Raw genomic sequence first — 12,207 nt, 5'->3', positions numbered from 1 at the left:
CAAAAATTTTGTTGATTGCCATTTTTTGTTTGAGAGGATCTGAAAAAAGAAACCTGGGGACAAACCTTTAATCAGTTACATATAAAAAGCTATAGTATGACCAGGTGTTCAATGAGTGCCTTTATTAGAAAGAACCAATTGATTCATTGTTGGCAGAAGTGTGGCCTCCTGCTAAGTGTGATCAAATCAGAAGCCCTATAGATTATTAAATCCAAATCAATATTTTTGCTGGGAAAAGCAAAGCATCCAGTGAGGAGGAAAAAAAGTATCCTCTTTTCTGAAAATCTTGACCTCATGTATTATTAATGCAAAGATGATCAGGTAAAAACTGGAACTTGGCAAGCTGTCAAATAAAAAATGCAGAGTGAATCAAAAATTTATAAAATAGTATTGAGTTATTACAATTCTATTATAGACACCAAGTAATCATTTTTACTGAAACAAACCTCTTCTATGACTGTACAGTTGGGATATTAGGGTATGAGGATTTAGGGCTCAACCTCATTTGGAGGGGGATAATACCACAAAATTAAAAAATGTGAAGAATAAATGATTTAGTCACTGCTCAGTAGCAGATTGAATAAAAACAATAGAGTTTAAAAATAACGGCAGTGTTTTCCTTCTTGGGCTACATTTTGCTGACTTCCTTGAAAAATTACTGGCATTAGATTCAGAGCAGGATGAATTGCTTTACAGAATCTGTAAACTTAGTTTGTGTATGTGCCAAGCACACGCAAATGCAAGACACTGGGGAGGAAAAATGACTTGCTGAGATATTTTGTACTTATGGATTTTTTTTTACAGAAAAAAATCCCAACTCCATACTTTTATTCGCTACCTCATCTTGTGCAGGAGGCTTCTCCCTCCCTTCCTGGCACCTAAGCCCTGACAAGGCCAGAAAAATATTAAAAAATGAAGAGACGGCTGTCACCATTCCTAAATATTCAGAAGATAATTGCCAACCAAAGTTAGAGCATCTTGACGCGCAACATCCCTTCAGCTCCCAAGCTGATTTGCCAATGCAAGATCAAATAAATAGCTAAAATTATAAAAATCACACGTACTGATACAGATCGGCATTAGAAAATGACACAGAGAACATGTGACAGTTTGACCTGCATTCTGTCCTTGGCTTTTCCTCCGTGCCTGAGCAGAGAACAAAGAGGCTCTCTTGGAACTGGAAATGACTCCAAAGCAAGGTCAGTGCCAAGTTCAACCACAAGTATCAGCCCTGGGGCTTTCCTGCTTTAGGGCTGAATCTGAAACTTGATATTATTATTGTGATTTGAATATGAAATAACTTTGTCTTTGAGAAGCAGAATTGACTCCATTTAAGTAGACTCTAATCAAGAGGCAGGAAGGGAAAAATGCTTTCTTAATCAGACCCAGAGCCGAACTACCCTATGCCATGACCTATCTCAGTTCCACTGAGGATAGGAGAGTGTGGTCAACTTCAATTGGACTTTGATCAGCAAAACCTTCATGTGAACCACCTATTTGCCAATTAGCCTTAATGTTACAAGCTGAACACCTCACCTGACGTGCCAATGCCAAAAAACAACTAGTGGAATTCATCAATCCCTGTGCATGAGAGATTACAAAAAAAAACTCAGATTCTCAGCCATAACCTGTAAATTATGTTGAATCGCTATTTTTTGACTTAACAATTTATTCATGTACCTGTGGCTGTTTTCAAGAACATAGGGGAAATGCTAATGCAAGGGGAATTTTCATGTCCCACCTAAAACCAACTTTAAAAGGTTCCCAGGACACTTGCATTTGTCTTGTGTAACTAACTGGTTCCATGCTCTGTTGTGTTCACCTTCCCAAGAGTAGAAGGTCAGTTCTGCAGAGCTGGGCCTCCCAGTGATGAAGCTAGGGAACTCAGCACAATCAGAGAGGGCTGGTGAGCCAGTGAGCTGTGACATCTCAAGCAAGAACAAACTCATTGTTTGAAATAGGCCTGTTGTGTGTTGTGTGCTGTGTGCCCTGCCTTGTCAGAGTCCAGTCAGAGAACAGAAACCTCAGTAACTATTTCACACAGAAGGGATTCAGTACGAGGAGCTGAGTACATGGGTAAAAGTGAGGGGCATGGGGCCTTTTGGACAAAATGTAAGTAAAAATCTCTAGGGTGAAATGTTTTCAAACAGCGCATAGATGTTTGATCAACTTAGCCAAACACCCTGGCTCAAAACTGCGTTTCAGCCATTTGGATTGCCCAATTTGCTTCTGTTGGGAAGTATAAAATCTCTCATTTCCTGTTGTCAGTTGTAACATGGAGTGACTGAAAATTGTTCAAGCAATTACTGTGTTTCACCAATTGGGTGCCTTTGGCCATAAGGGGCCTTTTGGGTCTGCTGTCATTCCCCTTCCTTGGCTGATCCTGGTGCACATTGCTGGTGGCTCCAAGAACGTGTCCTCTGGCTCACTGGAGGGAACGTCAGGCTTCTACAGACATGCTGCTTGCTTTTAGATGTGTGCCATGATGGTGTGAGTGGAAGCATGGTGGTGGAAGGAGAGGGTAGGGACAGAGAAGATAGTTCATCCCCAATGCTAATCAAACCACCACTGGTGAGTACTATGGACTCTGCCTCCTAATTACCCTCAAATGCATCCACTTCTTTATACCCATGAATGTCTTCACTGTGTTCCTTTGGGCCATCTCATTTCTCAGCTTAAATATTACCACAACCTCCTAACTGGTTCTTCTGCCTTGTTCCCAGCCTTCTTCCTATCCATAATTCTCCATAGTGGTGGTTCTCAACCAGGGACAAACTGCTTCACCTCCTCCACCCCCAGAAGTAGCATTATTTAGAAACGTGTGAGAGTGTTTTGGGGTTGCCATGATAACTGTGGCAGGAGGGAGCATGCTGGCATTTAAGGGGGCAGAGACCAGGAATCTAGTGTACTCACTTCCTGCTGATGTGAAGATGAAGCACTACCAACTTCGCAGCTTAAAACAACATACACTCATTACCTGACAATTTTGTAGGTCAGAGTCTGAGAGGGGCTGAAGTGGGTTAAAACCAAGGTTTCAACAGGGCTGCAGTCCTTACTGAAGGCATGCTTCCCTTCCAAGCCCAATCAGGTTGCTGGCATAATTCAGTTTCTCAGAATTGTAGGACTGAGGTTCTAGTTTCCTTGCTAGCTGTCAGCAGGGCTCATTCTCAGCAGGGTCATTCTCAGCAGGGGTCATTCTCAGCAGCGGTCACCCCCATGACTTGGCTATGATTCCTTTTATTTTCAAAGCAAGTAATGGTGGGTTGAATACTTTTCAGGCCTCATGTCACCAGCCTTTTCTTCTGCTACATCTTTCTCTGGTTCTTCCGTCTTCCTCTCTCAAGTTCAAGGGCCAGTGTGATTAGATTGAGCCCACCCAATCTAGTTAATCTAGGATAACCTCTCTATTTTAAGGTCCATAACCTTAATTTCATTTGCAAAGTCCCTTTTGTCAAGTAATGTATAGTAACTTGTTTACAGGTTCCAGGAATTAAGTCATGGACACCTTTGGAGGAGCCATTAATCTGCCAAGCATGCCTGCAATGATCTCCACAATAAAGAATTATTCCACCTAAAATGTCAATAGCAACCTCATTGAGAAAATTGAAGTGGGTGATCTTTCTAAAATGCAAATGTGACTAGGTCTCGTTCTTGCTTTGAAATCCTTCAGGGAATCTTCATTGCCCTCAAGATAAAAATCCAGGGCAAAGCTTCATTTAGCATGCTCATGTGAAAGCTCTTTATGATTGAGCATATCTTCACATTACCCGTCACTGTTCTGCCTCTGCTTCTTTGTTCCAGCCACATTGAATGACTCTCTGATAACCTGATGTGTTCTCTTACCTCTCAATCTTTATAAAGGCTCTTTCCTCCTTCTGGGGCACACTTACCCTGAACTCTCACCTATCACCCTTAACCTAACTCCAACTTAACTTTCAGATCCTACCTTAGATCTTAATTCCCCATCGAAGCCTGCTGTGACCCAAAAGTCTGAGTTAGGCACTCCTGCTGCATGCTCCCACGGCACCTACATGCCCACCCATACCATCATCACACTGCTTTGTATTTCCGGTCTATCTTTTGGTTCCCCTAAAACAAGGGTGTCAAACTCATTTTCGCCAGGGGCCACATCAGCCTCACAGCTGCCTTCAAAGGGCCGAATGTAGATCTTCTTGCCCCTAGTTAAGGAGTAGTTGCATTTGTACAGTCCTAAAATTACATTTGGCCCTTTGAAGTTAACCATGAGGCTGATGTGGCCCTTGGTGAAAATGAGTTTTACGCCCTTGCCCTAAAAGATCTAAGCTCTAAGAAGACAGGGAAAGCATCTGTCTTGTTTGATGCTGTACTTATAGCACTCAGTTCACACCTGTCATGTACTTACCTGTAATAAGTATTTATTCCTTAAATAAACTACTTAGTCATGTTGACTTTGATTAAAAAATTGGATACAGTAAATTTGCTTCTAATCCTTTTATAATAGAGACATAATCACAACAGTTATGTACCAAACTGTGATAATCAGATTTTTCTGAACTCTATATCTTCATGAAGTTATAATTATTACTATTATTATTATTATTAAATCAGTAGAATGAAACTCAAAGGGGATAAATAACTGCTCACAAAAGCCTGTGACATGTGGCAAAACTGGGATCCAAGTCTAGTTTCTGATTCCCAAGCCAATACCATGGTCTGTTTCTGAACAAACAGTGTCTTATCGTTTATAAAGCATTATGTCGCAGAGTCTGCATCATCTTATATAAAATAAAAATGCTGATCCCTTTTAAAAACAGCATGAAAAAGACTCATTGAGATTAAATGACTTAGACAAGGTCATACAGTTTGTATGTGGTGAATTTAGAAGCAGAAACCAGATGTTTTAATTCCATTCCTCTTATTCTAACGAGGCCTCCCATGAACTGGGAGAACGATGGCAGAATGTGGAGAGTAAAAAAGGCCACCTTGGCAATTCAGTCTCAATGTCTTCGTGACATCATCTCATGCCTTTCTGCCCACAAGCAATCAGTAAAGACCTTAAACCAATGAAAATTCTATTTGGACAAAAGGGAAAATCTTTATTCATAAGTAATGTATATATGATGTGTATGGTGAAAAGATTTATGTGGATTTAACCTCCAAAAAGATGATAGGTGTTAAATAATGGCAGTAAGTTTAAGAATAAATATTGGTTATCATAGTATCAAATACCTGTGTGGTATGAAATCCTAACCTTGAGGTAGAAACATCTGTCACCATAGTGTACATTCAGGACTCTTTAAGTTCCACAGCAGCCAGCTTCCGAGATAGTTTCAATAGTCTTTACCTCTTGGTAATCATGTCCTTGTGTATTCCCCTCCCATACTGAATCAAGGCTGACCAATACCAACAATAGACTAGTAAAAAAAAAAAACAACAGCGTATGACTTTCAAGGCTAGGTCATAATAGACATTTGCATCTTCCACCTTAGTCCCCTGAATGATGATACATGTTCTAGAGAAAACTGCCTGCTGTAAAGTAGGAGCAGAAGCAGCCCTGTGGAGAGGTCTGGATGAGAAGGAACTGAAGTCTCCCCAACAACAGCCAGCACCAATATTACCAATATTACAGTACCATGTTACTGAGCCACCTGGAAAATGGGTCCTCCAGCCCCGGTTGAGCCTTTAAGTGACTACAGTGCCAACCAGTAGTCACCTAAATTAAGTCAAGACCCCCCAGCCTAGCGGTTCCTGAATTTCTAACCCACAGAAAATGTGAAAAATAATAAATGTGCATTGTTGTCTTAAACCACTAAGTTTTATGGTACTTTATTATACCGCAGTAGATAACAATACAGGTTGCAAGTGACAGGACCCCAATTTTAACTAGCATTAAACAGAGGGCATCTTTTAACCCATGTAAGTACAGGAAGGTCTGAGGGAACATGGTTTCAGGGACAATGGAACCAGGATCCAAAAAGGTGCTGGAACCCTTTTTCTTTATGTCAGCTCTGCTTCTCTCTGCACGTGTTTCGTTCTCCCAGACAAGCTTCCTCCCGTGACAGAGCAAATGGCCACCAAAACCATCAGGCATTACATGTAACTTCCTCTCATTCCAAGTTCCCAAAGCCTGAGAAGTGTTTCAATTGGCCTAAGATGGATTATGTGCCAGGTTAGGATGGTAGGATCCATAAGAATATAGGGGGGTGGCCCCAAAACTGGAATTTATTTATAAAAAAATTGTATTTATCCTTACATGTTTAAACTTCAGTCACCTTCAAAGTGCTCTCGATATACTACGCCTATCGAGATGTTTTTCCCACTGCTCAAAATACTTTTTGAACTCATTGATTTTGATACCTTTTAATGCTCCTGCCCTTTTTGTTTCAACCCCTTCCATACAAGCAAAATGTTTCCCTTTGAGAACTTTTTTCATCCAGGGAAACAAAAAGAAAACTCACTGAGGGTGAGATCAAATAAAGAGGGATGGTGGGGCACGAGAGTCATTCCATTTTTGGTCAAAAACCACTGAACATTCAGCATGATGTGGGCAGGTGAGCTCGTAAATCACCCACCATGAAATGGGCAAAATGTTGAAAGAGTCTTCAAAAAAAATTCACTGAAGCCAAATGCAGCCAGCCTCTCACAATAACACCAGCTGGTACACTGATACAGATGGATTCCTGGAATACTTGCCTAGCACGGGAAGCCTGTACTACAAGGAGCCTACCCTCTGGAAGATAATTCCTGTTCTTTTGGGAGGTCCCCCCACATGTCCATTTCTATCCAAGCCATTTATTATGATGAGTAAAGGAATATTTCTTAGAAGCAGAAGGGGATAGGGAATTCCCTTAAGACACTAAGAAACCCACTTGCAACCCACTGCGTGTCTGCATAGAAGCATGAAGGTACAGGCAGGCACATGCTCAGTGGGTGGCTCTGTGCTAATCTCCTGGTGACACTTGACATCGTTGCTTTCATGGGTCATTTCATCTCCTGGACCTAAGGACAAGCTTCTCTCCAGCCAGAAGAACACATCAGCCAAATTTCCAAGGAAAAGTAAATCTTGTTTTTCAAAGAGGAAGATATTTTTAAAAACTAGCTTAAAGCAATGCAATATTAGGTAATACTTCTAAGAATGCTTTCCCTAGAACCTGGGCCATAGATGCTGAAAGAAATAATTAATGATAATAGCACCATCTAGCAAGTACATGTTAAGCACCTGATTTTCCTGGACGTCATAAAATGTGGGCCATCTCATAAAGCATCTGACAAGTGCCAGATCCAAGACCACACCTGGGTCTGTCTGTGGCCCCAGCCCAAGCTCTTAATCACTGTGCAAAATACCAGAGATCACAGAAGCCCAACACTTATCCAAGAACGCACTAACACCCCAACTAAAGAGAGGCAGAGCAAGCCGGACTCAGCCCAGAATTCATTCTGCAGCAAATTCTATGTCTAGCCAGACTTCCCCCCAGCACTCTCTGAGCTCCACCTGGGAGAACCAAACTCCAGCCCAATCCTGCTGCTACTCTTCTCTGGGAAACAAAGCAGGACCCAAGGCAAAGTTTTCCAGAATTTTGTGATAGCAAAATCTCTGCTTTTCACTGTCCTCAGAAATAAACTTTTCTAAGCCAGTTCCATCTTTGGGTGACTCTCATATTTATTTTTTAAAAAAAACATTCCAAGATAGTCATTCTGGAAGTGGGCCTCCTGGAAGAAAAGCTTTGGAGCACTCATGAAGGCAGGAGGGGCGCCTCAGTGACAAGTCAGGCGGCCCTGCAGTTCAGGACTGCGCCTGCTACCCAACCTCTGTGTCGTGGAGAAGTTGATATCTCCATGGCATGATTTTTTTTAATCTGAAAAATGAGCATAAATCACATATCTCACAGAGTGATTGTGAAGAGCAAGTGAAGTACCATTTGTGGAAACAGCTAGCACAGAGCACAGTACGTGGTAAATATTGGTGGAATTTTTCTTTTTTTAACTTTTCTCCTCAAGAAGATTATAAACTCCTCGTGGCAGAAACACTCTCTTACTGATGTTCTGTGTCCTCTGCATAACCTGTGAGCAGGTAGAGCCTGATGTGCTGATGCAACGGTCTCCACAGAGAGCAAATTAAACAAATCAGTAGGCAGCACGCTTTCTGGCAGGTGGCAATATGCCTTCATCTCAAACACATCACGATAATTTGGGTGAACACTTCAGAGGTTGGTCAAACAGGTATCTAAGCTCACAGTCTCAGTGAATATAAAAGACAAGCCAATGGGTACACATAAATACTTTAATTCTAAAGGTCAAAAATAGTGTCAGTGGATGTCAAAGGTCAGTTAACAGAGCCTACTCCTCCACACTCGGTCTGGGCCACCATGCGATTTCTACAATGCCTTTGACAAGGCTGTGTGGCTGCATTGCAAACCACATGATCCCCTCACCTCTACCCATCTGTGCAACTGATTGGCCACGAGGCAGCAACTGACGACACAACTAGACACAGAATGAAGAAGGAAGTCAGTTGGATTCTTTTCCTTGGGAGCCTGTCTTACTCTGTTTGGGCTGCTAAACAAAGTAGACTGAATAGCTTATAAATAACGAACATTTATTTCTTACAGTTTTGGAGACTTGGAAGTCCAAGATTATGGCGCTGGCAGAGTCAGTGTCTGGTAAAAGCTCACCTCCACGTTGGTAGCCTCTTACCACTGTAACATCACACGGTGGAAGGGGGAAGTTACTCTCTGGCATCTCTTTAATAAGGGTACTAATCCCATCATGAAGGCTCTACTGCAATGAGCTCATTCTTAACCAAAAACCTCACCTAATACCATTACCTTGGCAATTAAGACTTCAGAATATGAATTTGGGGGAGGGGCATGAACATCCAGTGGAAAGCAGAAATATTGAGAGAACGAAGCAGTTAAAACTAAAAGAACAGCAGTAGGAGGCAGATCACAGTAGGGAATAAAGACTGGAGCCAGATGGCCTGCATCTACGTACCAGCTCAGCTCTGTCAGTTCCCACCTGTATGACCTTAGGACAAGGTGCTTTACCTCTCTGCATCTCGGTATCTTTATCTACAAACTGGAAATGATAATACACCTGTCTTGTGGGCTTAGTGCAAAGATTCAAAGAGTAAATAAATATGGAAGGTACTTAGAGTGATGGCTAACACACAGTTAGTGTCATGTAAGGAGCAGCCAGCATTGTCAGATAGACACCAAGACTGAGGCAAGTTCACTCATGGGCAGACCAATAAGAGAAAGCAGAAGCTATTATGAGAACAGTAGGGAGAATGGGGTATGTAAAGGGAGAAGCTCTGAGTCCCATAGACCCCCAGCCCGTGAAAGAGGTACCCCTGCATTCATGCTAATCCTGCTCCAATTCTCTTAAGATAAACTCCCTGAAGGATGAATCAACCTGCTTGTCCCTGAACTGGGCAATGTAAAGGGCTTTAAACTTTGTACAAGAAGGACTCTGAATAAGCAGAAGCACTGTGTTTTTTACCGCTGAAAAGTTCACAAAGGCTTGATGAAAAGGAGGGATCCCAAGTTTTTCAGTAAAGAGGAAAAAATGAGATTTAAAAAGAACCCATCAGCATGCCCCTTACCTTGTCATGCACTTTTGATAAAAGTCCCAGGTTGGCACATCTGAGCTTTCTGCATCTAGCAAAGTGATAACCCTTATCAAAGAAGCAAAGTCAGAAGCAAAGAATGTCTTGCAGCCCTGATAAGCTCCAAGGCGCTGGGCCAGGGTAATGGACCGTAGGAGATTGAGCAGGGGTCTGCCAAGCTCAATAACACGGCATTGTTGCTGCATTGGAAAATGTTTTTATTTACATTTTCAAGTGCAAAATATTTTCTTTTCATGCTTTGGCTAAATTAGGTAGTTAAAGTCTGTGAAGTGGCAGTAATTGGAAACAATGGATTTTATATTTGACCTTTATTATTTTAGTGTAATCTGTTTTACATTTACATCAAACATCCAAGGACCCCTGCAGAAGTTTCTTTTGCTATTACATTACCATTTAGTTCTAATAATGCACTCTGAATCCCTAATTCTTGATTATAATTGCATCATTTCAGATGGAGTAAGAGAGGGTATAGAGATAAACTTTCAATGGAAATTGTACTCCTGTGCTTTCCTCTCCTCTTGTTGACCTTTCATGAGTTGATAATTTGTTCAATATATTTTAACCTAATTCTTCACAGTGTTTTTTTGTTGTTTCCTAATTACTTTATGTATTTTGGTCTTACTTTATCAAAAAGCTACTTAGGGCAAAGATCATGTGTTATATCCCCATAGCACTTGTTTTGAATCCAAGCATATAATGAGAATCAAGAAATGTTTGGTCGACTATTCAGAAGATATTAGTGTTATAGAAAATGGGGCACAGATGCCAGGAGAGGCCGTTGGAAGGACAAAATTCCTGTTTGATAGAAGGAAAGACCCTTATAGAGCTACTCAAGATGGATTAGACTGAATCAGAAAGTGGTAAGTCCCCCACAGTTCTTGAACAGGAATCCAATGACAACTTAACAATGACAAAAATAAGCCAAAATTAAAAAGGTTTTGGAGTCAGAATGAATTGGGTTTGATCCTTAGGTCCATCTCATAAACAGTGCAATCATGGGCAAGTGACAAATTCTCTAAGCCTCAGTTTCCTCATCTTACAATGAGATTAATAGTCTACTTCCTGTGAAAAGTGAGGAAACGTATCCATGTAATGAACCAGATATCCCGAGGGGCCCCAATGGTCAGTGTCCCTTTCTTTCATGGTGGGGAGAGGTAAAAAAATACCATTCTGTTCTCGACTTTGATAAGTAGAGAAATAGACTAAGCAAAATTTTAGAATAAAACTCAAAGATAGCCAGTAGAAATGAAAATAAAATGGGTACCTTCCAAATTACAGGAGAAACTGAAAATGATGGAGAACAAAGGAAAAAGGACAGAAATCTAAAATAATAGAAAATATAAAACAAACAGGCAAACAAAAGCAATCTATATTTATTAAAACAAATTAAAGTGTCAACACTAGAAGCCATCGTGAAATGTCTTCTTTATATAACTTATCTCCTTTTGTTCTTACAGAGTCCTAGATGTTGTCATTATTATTATGCCCATTTTACAGATGAGAATACTGAGATTTCTCAGAAGTAGAAAATTATTAAACTTACACGCAAGCTAATCCATTTGGACCCAGGCAATCTAACTTCAGGGCTCATACATGTACTCCTAAGCATTACACTACCCCACAAAAACAAAAGGAGGCTGCAAATATGTATATGTCTAAATACACTCACATATTTATACTGGCAGGAAAGAAAGAGTCATAAATAAATACAAATATTAAAATGTTTTTCTCTAACTATTGGGATTATGTGCAATCTTAATTTTCTTTTTTATGGTTTTCTATATTCTCCAAAATTTTTTGCAATAAGGATATATTGTTATAATCAGGGGAAAGGTTTTAACATTTATAATAGATTATCTGTCTGCTTGTTATACTAAGAAGGCTTACGTCTTAGTATAAAATTCTTGAGATTTTCATGGTATTCACACTCCCTGAGAGAAAATGTTCCCACTGTGTTCTCATTATTTTTTCCAGTGGACCCAGAATTAGAATAATCAGTAGATGAAACTGTTCATTTTGTTGTGTCTAGTATATACGATATGGATTAAAGAGAGTTTTAAGTCAGAGGAAAATTTAAATAATCCTCATCTAATTTTGTAATTGGATTCAAAGTAAACATTTTTTGGAAGCAGCCCAAGTGTCCATCAGTAGATGAGTAGATAAAACAACTATGGAATATTTATACAATGGAACACTACTTGGCCATAAAAAAAAGCAAACAAGAAAATGTTACCCTTTGCAATAATATGGATGGACCTGAAGAATATTACATTAAGTGAAATAAACCAGTCAGAGAAAGACAAATACCACATGATTTCACTTTTATGTGGCATCTACAGGCCTGTACATGCTCAGTGGGTGGCTCAGTGGGTTCTAAGGAGCAAACTGGACTAACAGGGAAAATGGAGGCAGACTCATAGACATCGGGATGAAAGAAATCAGCCTGCTGTCTATGGGGAGGATAGGGGGTGGAGGGATTGAGCAAAAAAAAAAAAAAGGACTCATGGACATGGACAACAGTGGGATGACTATGGGGGGGGAGGGAGATATAAAAGAACTAAAGGGTACTTAAAAATACAATATTTTTAAAATTTCTTTTAAAA

The sequence above is a fragment of the Artibeus jamaicensis genome, unplaced genomic scaffold, assembly GCF_021234435.1.
Source record: "Artibeus jamaicensis isolate MK-2021 breed Jamaican fruit bat unplaced genomic scaffold, CSHL_Jam_final contig_233, whole genome shotgun sequence".
Classification (NCBI taxonomy): domain Eukaryota; kingdom Metazoa; phylum Chordata; class Mammalia; order Chiroptera; family Phyllostomidae; genus Artibeus; species Artibeus jamaicensis.
The sequence above is the reverse complement of the archived record's forward strand: the minus strand, read 5'-3'. Positions refer to the sequence as shown.